Raw genomic sequence first — 12,410 nt, forward strand, 5'->3', positions numbered from 1 at the left:
TGTTCGCAATCATGTCCTGGAGCTGCTGGATGGAAAGAGAGCCCATCGAGGTAGCTTCAGTATCCGGTTAATGTGATTGATTTAGCTTTATATAGTTGTTTCTTGTGGTTAACACTATGTTGATCTATCATAATATAGTATATGGAGAATCAAGTCTTGCCCTTAATTTTGGGTATAATAAATTGGTATTGAAATCACTATTCACGAGGTTCGAACGTAAGACATTCACTTACAAGTGAAGTTGAAGTACCATTAGACCGTAATACTAAGTGTCATTTGAAATTGATCATAAATCAAAATCTCAATTGCTAAATTAATCAAAATTAAATATTGACCACATAATATCAAAGATTGACAACAATACAATCACGTATTGACGACGTATAAAAAAATTGGTCATTTTAGTAATTAGAATTTGAAAGATGATCATTTTGATCAATTTTTCAAGTAACTTAACAATTAAAAACATAAGGAAAAAAAGAAAGAATGAAACACGAGTAATGATATGAATGTAGTTTGTTTGTTTTGTTTTGTTTATACTCCATTTCTTCCATGTAACTTCACTTCAAATTCATAAACAATGAAGTTTCTTCAATTTACATTGTTAAAACTAGAAGAATTGGGAATAAGAATTTTTTGGCCCATCCTTGTCTACCATTTTTAGACGAGGAAATATTGGATGTCATTGAATATAAGGCATAATGATCTCTGAAAATTTAATTTACATTCCATTCAACGTAACTGCAATGGTTAAATTGATGAATTTTCACTTATCTAGTAAGATATAAATAAACTACAACCAATTACCAATTGAAACGTGTAAAAATAAACGGAAACGTCGTCGTCTGTTAGCTAGGGTACCAAAATGTCGTCGTTTTGGTCAGAACATTTCCGGAGCAAAAGCCAGAGGAGAAAGAAAAAAAATCTCCAGTGTGAGAGTAAACAACTGAGGCGATGTACTTGAAGAAGGCGCTATGGAGCGAGGGGATAACGCTGAAGCCCTCGTCGGAATCTGAACCAGAGCCGCCGTCCACCGCCGTAGGCGATCCGGTCAACTCGTTGACCCAGCAGAGAGTGTACCGCGAGGTCATGCTCGCGCTCCGGAGCGGCCTCCGCGATGTTCGCGCCGTGTTCTCCTTCCTTGTGTCTGCGGCCTCCACGACGTCCTCAAGTTCCTCTGATCGGTCGCCGAGTCCGATTCCACCATCAACCTCTTCTCTCAGACACAACTCCCCGAGCTTCAGGGTAATCAGAAAATTACAAAATTCCTAGTTTCTGCTTAATATTTTGTTTAATTTTTCTGAATGTTGAAATTGATTTATTCATCGTTTTACAGTCGTGGCGATTCTGTTTGGGCACTCGCTGAAAGATTCGGGCGATGAGATAGTGCGGAATTTGGATCACATATTCGGCGTCGAGCCGCTGAAGAACACAAGCCCTTCAACCGATTTCGAGGTCTCGCTTGCGCTTAGGGTTTTGGAGGGTTGCCGCCTGCTTCATTCGGACAGCGCGGTTTTGGCTCATCAGCACAAGGCCATTCAGGTACTCAATGTAGCTAAATAGCTTAACCAAAATTTATGGAGGTTGGATTTCTGAGATGAGAACGCAGTTTCTGTAATTGGGTATTTGTAGGTTTTGATGAATATATTACCGACTGTTATGATCTTGCAATTGGCCTATTAGTGAATCCTTGGATCACTATGAAGTAGTAGTTAAATAATGGGGGTCAGATTGTATTAGAGTAAGGATTAGATTGTAATAGTCTTGTTAATTATGGGTTTTAGTTTTAATTGAGTTGTTGTTATGCCAGATGGCACTCTCGCGAATGTAAGGGCTGGCTTGTGGGTTAAAAGCCTCAGCTAGTGGATTGAAAAGCATATATGAAAAACAATTAGAAATTTCCTTTTTCTTGCTGTGCAATTCCTCTCCTCAGTACCCACCATTACCACACAGTCAAGGTTGTAGCTAGGTATTGGCTTGGGTTTTATCATTGGTATCACCCTCCGATTCTGGTATCCCTTCTGTATATGCCCCGTTCCACCACCACGGCCCGCCTCTTTGCCATGGAATCTCGTGTTGCTGTTATTGAAACCATCTTAGCCAACCTTCCCAATCAGTTCGCTGAAGCCATTGATCATGCTTTTGAAACTCGATTGCCTGTCTATTTCGAGCAATTTCGTCGTGAGCAAGCTGCTCGCGGCGGCGGCGAGGGTTCTTCTGCTCCTCCTTTCACGGATCTTCATCCACCTCGTGACATGGACCGCATCCACGCGCCGCACAGTCCGGTCACCCCTGGCAGTGCTACGGTCAAGCCACCGTGGTCTCCGCGCATCGACTTTCCCCGATTTGGCGATGGTGATGATTTGTTAGCCTGGATCTATAAGGCTAAACAATTTTTTGTTTATTATGGCATTCCCGCTTCTCAGCGCGTGGTCACAGCTTCATTCCACCTCGAGGGGGAGATACTTCAGTAGTATCGATGGATGGATTGTTCCAATACTACTCTCTGTTGGGAGGACTTCACTCAGGCACTGTGTAAGGAGTTTGGTCCTTCTGAGTTTGACGATAGTACTGAGGCACTCTTCAAACTTCGCCAAACAGGTACCCTGCGTGATTATATTGCTGAATTTCGAAAACTGGCTAATCGTACTTGTGATGTTGGTAATCTCTTGTTAAAGAGTTGTTTCCTTGGTGGCCTTAAACGGGAATTAAAGTATGATGTGAAATTGTTGAAGCCTCATTCTGTTCATGATGTTATTGCCATAGCGGTTCAGTTAGATACTAAGTTTCAAGAGCTCAAAGGCGGTATCACTAAACCATCACCCACAGTCCCTAAACACCACCCAAACACTACTACTGCCATCAATCCATATGTTCCTCGGGTCCAAAATTATCCTGTTAAGAAGCTTTCTCCAGCTGACATCCAATTAAAACGGGACAAGGGCGAATGTTGGTTTTGCACTGACAAATGGGTTCCGGGTCATAAATGTGGGTTGAAGCAATTGCTTATGCTCGATGTTGCTGACCAAGCGGAGCTTGATGCGTTCACCTCGGACTCACCTCCTGAAGTTTATCACATGGAACTCAGTGAGTGTGCGTTCTATGGGACAACCGCCACCCCGAAAGCTCAAACTATGAAAGTGCAGGGCACTCTCCAGGGTCATTCTGTGCGGATTTTGTTAGATTCCGGCAGCACGCACAACTTTGTCGACACTCGGTTGTTAAAACAATGGGGCCAACCAGTTCATCCTACTAAGTCATTTGAGGTCATGATTGCCGATGATGGTAAAGTCCAAAGTTCAGGTTCTTGGCGGTCCGGTGCACTGTCCTTAGGAGGTTATACTTGCAGTGTTGATTTGTATTCATTGCCTCTCAGGGGTTGTGATTTAGTCTTGGGGGTTCAGTGGCTCTCTTCCATTAGCCCTGTCTTATGGGATTTCCATCACTTGACTATGGTATTCACGAAGAACAATCAGCACTACCAATTGTTTCATTCTGCGGCTCCACCTTCTCTTATTCAAGAAGTCTCCTTACAACATCTTGAGAAGGAAGTTGCTAATTCCAACTTGGGCCTTTTGTTGTATTCTATGGAGACACAACCGGTGCTTGTTCGTGACTGTGAGTTGTCCTCAGCTCAATCTACACAACGGAATGCGTTATTGGCCGACTTTGAGTCCCTCTTTGTGCTGCCATCTCAACTTCCACCCTCCCGCTCACATGATCACCACATTCCATTGTTGCCCGGTGCCAAACCACCTAATATACAGCCCTATCACTATGGTCCTCTTGCAAAGGATGAGATTGAACGAGCTGTCAAAGACTTATTGGATGCCGGTTTTATCCGACCCAATCATAGTCCCTTTTCCTTCCCTGTACTTCTTGTCAGGAAGAAAGAGGGCACTTGGCGTATGTGTATTGATTATAGGGAACTTAACGCTCTCACAATCAAAAACAAATATCCAATTCCTCTTATTGATGATCTCTTGGATGAACTTTGTGGTGCCACCTATTTTTCCAAGTTAGATCTTCGCTCCAGTTATCACCAAATCTTGATGCAACCTGCTGATGTTGAAAAAACAGCATTCAAAACTCATGCAGGCCATTATGAGTTCTTGGTAATGCCTTTTGGGCTTACTAATGCCCCGACAACATTTCAACAACTCATGAACGACATTTTTCGGCCTTTATTAAGGAAGTGTGTGCTTGTATTTTTTGACGATATCCTCATCTACAGTCACTCTTGGGAGGATCACATATCCCACTTGTTGGCTGTTTTCCAAATCTTACAGCAACATCGCTTGTTCCTTAAGAAATCCAAGTGCTCTTTTGGTCAACAGTGTGTTGAGTACTTAGGCCATATCGTGTCCCGAGAAGGGGTAGCTGCAGATCCTTCCAAATTACAAGCCATCCGAGATTGGCCTATTCCTAAGACTCTTAAAGAATTGCGGGGTTTCTTGGGTCTCACGGGATATTATCGTAAGTTCATCGCTGGATATGGTCAGATTTGCCAACCCTTATATCAATTGACCAAGAAGGACAAATTCTATTGGACTCAAGAAGCTACAGTAACTTTCAATCAGCTCAAAGATATTATGACATCCCCACCAGTTTTAGTGTTACCTGACTTCTCCAAACCCTTCGAACTGGAGTGTGATGCCTCAGGTAATGGCATTGGAGCCGTGTTGCAACAAGGGGGAAGACCTATTGCCTTTACCAGTCAAGCACTTGGTCTAAAAAATCAATCTCTCTCAACCTATGAACGGGAGCTTATTGCCATCGTTTATGCTGTGAAGAAATGGCACTCCTACTTACAAGGCAGGCACTTCACCATTAAAACTGATCATTGCAGCCTCAAATACTTCTTGAGTCAGAAAGCCAATACTCATTTCCAACAAAAATGGGTCTCTAAGCTTCTCGGCTATGACTATGAGATCCAGTTTCGTAGTGGCAGTGACAACCATGTAGCTGATGCTCTCTCTCGCGTACATGGCTCTCATCTACTTCCTGAATGTGCAGCAATATCATATCCTCATTTTGGTTGGTTTGATGAACTTCGACAATATAATGAACATGATTCTTGGATTCAGAGTAAAGCTAAGGAGTATTTCCAAGCACATGAGACTAATGCTACCACCCCTACATCTTTCAATTACTCTTTCCAGAATGGGTTTTTACGGTACAAGGCACGGATATTGTTAAGCCCTTCCTCTCCTTGGCGCACCAAGCTTGTCGAAGCTTATCATTCCATACCTGCTGCAGGTCATCAAGGTGTGATTAAAACCTACCACAAGCTTAAGAAGGACTTTTATTGGCCGAGTATGAAGAATGATGTCAAACTCTTCGTTTCAGAGTGTCACATCTGCCAACAACATAAGTATGAAACAGTGGCACCTCCTGGAAAACTGATGCCTCTTCCAATTCCTGAACGAATTTGGGCTGATATAAGCATGGACTTTATCGTCGGACTTCCTAATTGCAAGGGTAAGACTGTTATCATGGTGGTGGTTGATCGACTGTCCAAATATAGTCATTTTGTTCCTATGGCACATCCATATACAGCGGCTAGTGTAGCACAGCTTTTTCTTGAGCATATTTTCAAACTCCATGGCATGCCCAACTCTATAGTCAGTGACCGTGATCCGATCTTCATAAGCGCCTTCTGGAAAGAGTTATTCAAACTGCACAATGCCAAGTTGTGTATGAGTTCGGGCTACCATCCTCAAACTGACGGTCAAACTGAGGTTATGAACCGATGCTTGGAAACCTACCTGCGCTGTTTTGTTGGAGGCCAACCTAAAAAATGGGTACAATGGTTATCGTGGGCCGAATGGTGTTTCAATACCTCATACCACACTTCTTCTAAGTTCACACCCTTCGAATTAGTGTATGGTTATTCCCCACCTTATATCACACCGTATGAACCTGGTTCTACAAAGTTCGCTTCTGTGGAGCAATGTTTGGTTGAGAGGGACAAGGTTTTGGAGATTCTGAAAAGGAACCTTGAATTAGCTCAGACAAGGATGAAGTCACAAGCTGATCAAAAGAGATTGGAACGGAGTTTTGAAGTTGGCGATATGGTTTATATAAAACTTATTCCTTATCAACTCCAATCCTTGGCTGCACACAGTTATCATAAACTGTTACCCAGGTTCTATGGTCCCTATAAGGTTCTCAGCCGAGTAGGTGATGTGGCTTACAAACTTGAACTTCCTGCCATGTCTAAAGTCCACCCTGTTTTTCATGTCAGCAGTCTTAAGAAGCACTTAGGGTCGAATGTGGTAGCCAACAACCTGTTGCCCCAAGTTACAGAAGATGGTCTTCAACAGTTGGTTCCTGCCTCCATTCTTGCCAGGCGCATGTATAAGAAGGGTAATTCTGCCGGCGTTCAATTGCTTGTTCAGTGGTAGGATCAAGATGCCAGTTCTGCAACATGGGAGGACTTTGAAGACTTCCAAGCTCGATTCCCTACTTTCTCTCTTTAACCTTGTGGACAAGGTTTTCTCGAAGGCGGGAGTAAATGTTATGATCTTGCAATTGGCCTATTAGTGAATCCTTGGATCACTATGAAGTAGTAGTTAAATAATGGGGGTCAGATTGTATTAGAGTAAGGATTAGATTGTAATAGTCTTGTTAATTGTGGGTTTTAGTTTTAATTGAGTTGTTGTTATGCCAGATGGCACTCTCGCGAATGTAAGGGCTGGCTTGTGGGTTAAAAGCCTCAGCTAGTGGATTGAAAAGCATATATGAAAAACAATTAGAAATTTCCTTTTTCTTGCTGTGCAATTCCTCTCCTCAGTACCCACCATTACCACACAGTCAAGGTTGTAGCTAGGTATTGGCTTGGGTTTTATCACCGACTAGCGGCGTGATTGAGCAATGAGCTTGTTTGGATGCTTTGATTGCTACTATGTTGGACTCATCAGCTAATCAAATGGTAAAGCTTCAAACTTCAGTTTCGCGTCAAATTAATGGAGTATAATTGATTTGTAGAGATTCTGTATAAAGTTTTGATTCATTTCTCTCGAAATCTCATGAGAAGACGTGACATATGTTGATGCTTAAAATACATCCCAATTGAATACACCCCTTATTGTGATTGGTTTCGAAGCGGTGATGGGTTTTTTATGATTGAATTGTTTTCTTGTGAGTAATGTGTAGGATTTTGAGGCTTTTCATGGTATTGAGGAAGTTGCAGAGCTCATAATGGGCAAGCAAGTTGATGAGAATCTCAGGTTTTGATTTATTTCTCTTTGCTTGCTTGATTCTCGTTGTCTCTTTTCAAAAAAAAAAAAATTCTCGTGTCGTGAGTTATGATTTGAAGCTCCATCTACTTAGTGTAGTTTTCAAAGGGTAAAGTCTTTTGAATTAGTCCTCTTGATAAATTCTTTGGTAAAAATGTTAAAAAATAGGTTTGTGGTAGCCACACAGTTGCTGTGTGTGCTACTACTTCAAAATCATCATTATCACAGGCAATGCCATTTTTCAACTTGTTCATCGGACGATTCTTAATAGAATCCCGTCTTTCCTTATTTTCTAGGATTTTATTTAAACCATGTTGTTTTGCCCATTTAGAGGTCGCACTTGGTGCGATGGCAAGTGCCTTCGCCCATGAGTGGTAGGTCTCGGGTTCGAGACTTGGGAGCAGCCTCTCCATAAATGGGGGTAAGGCTAGCCGACATTCACCTCTCCCAGACCCTGCGTAAAGCGGGATCCTTGTGCACTGGGTACGACCATGTTGTTTTGCTCATTTTCATGTTTGTCAATTGAGTAACGAGGTCATCTGCTATGAATGAATTAGAGTTGAGGATTCTGAACACTGGTGTGCCTAGGCTGGATCCTTTCTTTGCTAATATAATGCACACTGAAGAAAAACGTGTGTTGCTTTTGATTAGGTTGAAATGTGGAGATTTCTTGCGGCTTCCGATTGGTCATGTAAATGGGAGGGATAGGCCACCCTTGGCGACTGTACATGAGGACATATGAAGTATTTTGGGTGAGAAATCTGCTTCCTTGATATGGGCAGCCAGTCAATTTTGTTTTGTTTTTCTCTGTATTTCAATGAAGTACAATCAGTAATTTGTAAGAAAATGGTCGGCTTCAATGAAATGTTTGCCTTGACATTTTGTGCAGTATAATTTCAAAATCATACAACATTCTACGGACTATCGTCACGGTAGCTAAAATTCCTCATGCGAGTCTGGAAGCCCACGCATTAACAATAATCACACAATAAACGAAAGGTCACAAGTGAAAAAAATGCAAGGAACTGTTGTCGCTAAAAGACCAAAAATCAATAATAATATTCCAAAAGTATTGTATTGATCAAATGACAGTGATGATTCTTTACTAACAACAATTTAGCATAATTTCTATGCAAATACATTTAAGTCGGTCAATTATTGTGTCTTCTAATCTACTAACTCCAAGACTAAATTTGTAAGAGTAAACTGTCATTTATCCCCCTAAACTATCACGTGAGTTTCAATTTCCCCTGAACTATTTTTTCAGCCAATTGACCTCCTAAACTATATTAAAGTGACCAATTAACCCCCTACCGTTAAATATCTTTAACTCCATCCAATTTTCTGTTAGAAAGAGTCATGTGCTTGGCACATGACCACCTTTTTACGTTTTATGTCTAAATCTTTACAAAGAAAACATATAAAATAAATATTAAAAAAAAAAACATACAAACCCTAAACTTAATCATTCAAAATAATAGAAAAGGTAAGGCTTTTTATATTAACACCCCACAAAATGTTGAATGCACCCCATATTAAAATTTAATATTAAATGACTTATTTACTTCACTATGCAATGACAATTTTGACTTTAGCATCTCAAGCATAACTACACACTCACACGATCTTTGTCGAAAGGTAGGAGCATTCGGTAGAACCGGTGAACTAAAGTACATATGTATTAATAGACACCTCATGGGGAAGAGAAGAACTCAAGCAAGATTGTTGCAAATGGCTTGGCGTCCACTGCAGCAACCGAACCAACCATGTTACTCAACTTCATCTTGGATGGAAACATATGGGTAAAGTTTACTCACTTCAACATAAAGGACAGCAGGAATATCTCGAATGTTATTTGCAAGGTAAAATGATGAGTCCTAAATTAATTGAGTTTAGGACTCATCATTTTAATGTCTGCATGCCCTGATCAAAACTCATTAGAGACTCTGGACCTCTCATCCAATCATCTTTCTGGATCAATTCCTAATCTCACAAACTTTTCATCATTGAAAGAATTAGTTCTCTATGACAATCAATTGAGTGGAAAAGTACCTGAAAGCATTGGGCATGTCTGCGCTCGAGAGTATCTACCTTGGTATGAATGCTTTGGAAGGTGTGGTTTCGGAAAGCCACTTCTCCAATCCTTCCAGATTAAGGATTTTGGATATATCCTATACCTTACTATCTTTAAGCTTCAGTTCTAATTGGACTCCTTCTCTCCAATTGGAGTTGATACATTTGAGCTCTTGCATGATGGGTCCGCATTTTCCAAAATGGCTTCAAACTCAAAAAAGCTATCACGACCTTGATAATTCTAATGCAGGAATTTCTGATATGTTGTTTTCTAATTCCGCAAAATACAAAAAGACTTCTAAAACGTAAACAGTACATAAATGTAATTCAAGGACGTAGATGTATCGGTACATAAGTTTCAGCACGATGTATCGGTACATAAGTTTCGGTACATAAGTTTCGGCACGATGTATCAGTACATAAGTTTCGGTACGATGTATCGGTACATAAGTTTCGGCAAGATGTATCGGTACATAAGTTTCGGTACAATTTCATCAGTACATAAGTTTCGGTACGAATGCATCGGTACATAAGTTTCGGTATGATGTATCAGTACATAATCAGTACGATTGCATCGATACATAAGTCTCGGTAAGATGTATTGGTACAAAGTTTCGGCACGATGTATCAATACATAAGTTTCAGTACGATTGCATTAGTACTTAAGTTTCGGTACAAATGCATCGGTACATAAGTTTCGATACGAATGTATCGGTACATAAGTTTCGGTACGATTACATCGGTACATAAGTTTCAGTACAAATGCATCGGTACATAAATTTCGGTACAAATGTATCAATACATAAATTTTGATACAAATGTATCAGTACGTAAGTTTCGGTACGAATGTATCAGTACATAATTTTCGGTACTAATGTAGCAGTGCATAAGTTTCGGTACGATTGCATCGGTACATAAGTTTCAGTACGAATGCATCGGTACATAAGTTTCGGTACAATGTATCAGTACATAATCTGTACGATTGCATCGATACATAAGTTTCGGTAAGATGTATTGGTACAAAGTTTCGGCACGATGTATCAATACATAAGTTTCAGTACAATTGCATTAGTACATAAGTTTTGGTAGAAATGCATCGATACATAAGTTTCGGTACGAATGTATCGGTACATAAGTTTTGGTATGATTATATCGGTACATAAGTTTCAGTACAAATGCATCGGTACATAAATTTCGGTACAAATGTATCAATACATAAATTTCGATACAAATGTATCAGTACATAAGTTTCGGTACAAATGTATCAGTACATAAGTTTTAGTACTAATGTAGCAGTACATAAGTTTCGGTACGATTGCATCGGTACATAAGTTTCGGTACGAATGCATCGGTACATAAGTTTCGGTACGATGTATTGGTACATAAGTTTCGGCACGATGTATCAATACATAAGTTTCGGTATGATTGCATCCGTACATAAGTTTCGGTACGATGTATCGGTACATAAGTTTCGATACGATTGCATCGATATATAAGTTTCAGTAAGACGTATTGGTCCAAAGTTTCAGCACGATGTATCGGTACCTAAGTTTCGGTACGATTGCATCAATACATAAGTTTCGATACAAATGCATCGGTACATAAGTTTCGATACGAATACATCGGTATATAAAATTCAGTATGAATGTATCAGTACATAGTTTCGATACGATTGCATCGATACATAAGTTTCAATACAAATGCATTGGTACATAAATTTCGGTACGAATGTATCAATACATAAGTTTCGGTACGAATGTATCAGTACATAAGTTTCGATACGATTGCATCCGTACATAATTTTCGGGACGAATGCATCGGTACATAAGTTTTGGTGGAATGTATTGGTCCTTAAGTTTCAGTACGATTGCAACGGTACATAAGTTTCGATACTATGGCGAAGCATCTGAAATATAACTGCACACTCACAGGATCTTTGTCGAAAGGTAGGAGCATTCGGTAGAACTGGTGAACTAAAGTACATATGTATTAATAAACACCTCATGGGGAAAAGAAGAACTCAAGGAAGATTGTTGTAAATGGCTTGGCATCCACTGCAGCAACTGAACCAACCATGTTACTCAACTTCATCTTGGATGGAAACAAATGGATAAAGTTTACTCACTTCAACATAAAGGAGAACAGGAATATCTCGAATGTTATTTGCAAGTTAAAATGATGAGTCCTAAATTAATTGAGTTTAGGACTCATCATTTTAATGTCTGCATGCCCTGATCAGAACTCATCCAATCATCTTTCTGGATCAATTCCTAATCTCACAAACTTTTCATCATTGAAAGAATTTGTTCTCTATGACAATCAATTGAGTGGAACAGTACTTGAAAGCATTGGGCGTGTCTACGCTCGAGAGTATCTACCTTGGTATGAATGCTTTGGAAGGTGTGGTTTCGGAAAGCCACTTCTCCAATCCCTCCAGATTAAGGATTTTGGATTTGTCCTATACCTCACTATCTTTAAGCTTCAGTTCTAATTGGACTCCTTCTTTCCAATTGGAGTTGATATATTTGAGCTCTTGCATGATGGGTTTGCATTTTCCAAAATGGCTTCAAACTCAAAAAAGTTATCAGGACCTTGATAATTCTAATGCAGGAATTTCTGATATGTTGTTTTCTAATTCTGCAAAATACAAAAAGACTTCTAAAACGTAAACAGTACATAAATGTAATTCAAGGACGTAGATGTATCGGTACATAAGTTTCGGGACGATGTATCGGTACATAAGTTTCGGTACGATTGCATCAGTACATAAGTTTCGGTACTAATGCATCGGTACATAAGTTTCGGTACGATGTATCAGTACATAATCAGTACGATTGCATCGATAAATAAGTTTCGGTAAGATGTATTGGTACAAAGTTTTGGCACGATGTATCAATACATAAGTTTCAGTACGATTGCATTAGTACATAAGTTTTGGTACAAATGTATCAGTACATAAGTTTCGGTACGAATGTATCGGTACATAAGTTTCGGTACGATTACATCAGTACATAAGTTTCAGTACAAATGCATCGGTACATAAATTTCAGTACAAATGGATCAATACATAAATTTTGTTACGAATGTATCTGTACA

General features: G+C 39.9%; 2 pseudogenes; both read left to right on the top strand.

Moving 5' to 3' along the window:
• LOC126619950 (receptor-like protein EIX2) overlaps positions 1-12,410 on the top strand; it is a 79,694-nt pseudogene that overhangs the window by 11,389 nt on the left and 55,895 nt on the right.
• LOC126619966 (uncharacterized) lies at positions 939-8,121 on the top strand (annotated as a pseudogene).

The sequence above is a fragment of the Malus sylvestris genome, chromosome 1, assembly GCF_916048215.2.
Source record: "Malus sylvestris chromosome 1, drMalSylv7.2, whole genome shotgun sequence".
In the NCBI taxonomy this organism is placed as follows: Eukaryota; Viridiplantae; Streptophyta; class Magnoliopsida; order Rosales; family Rosaceae; genus Malus; species Malus sylvestris.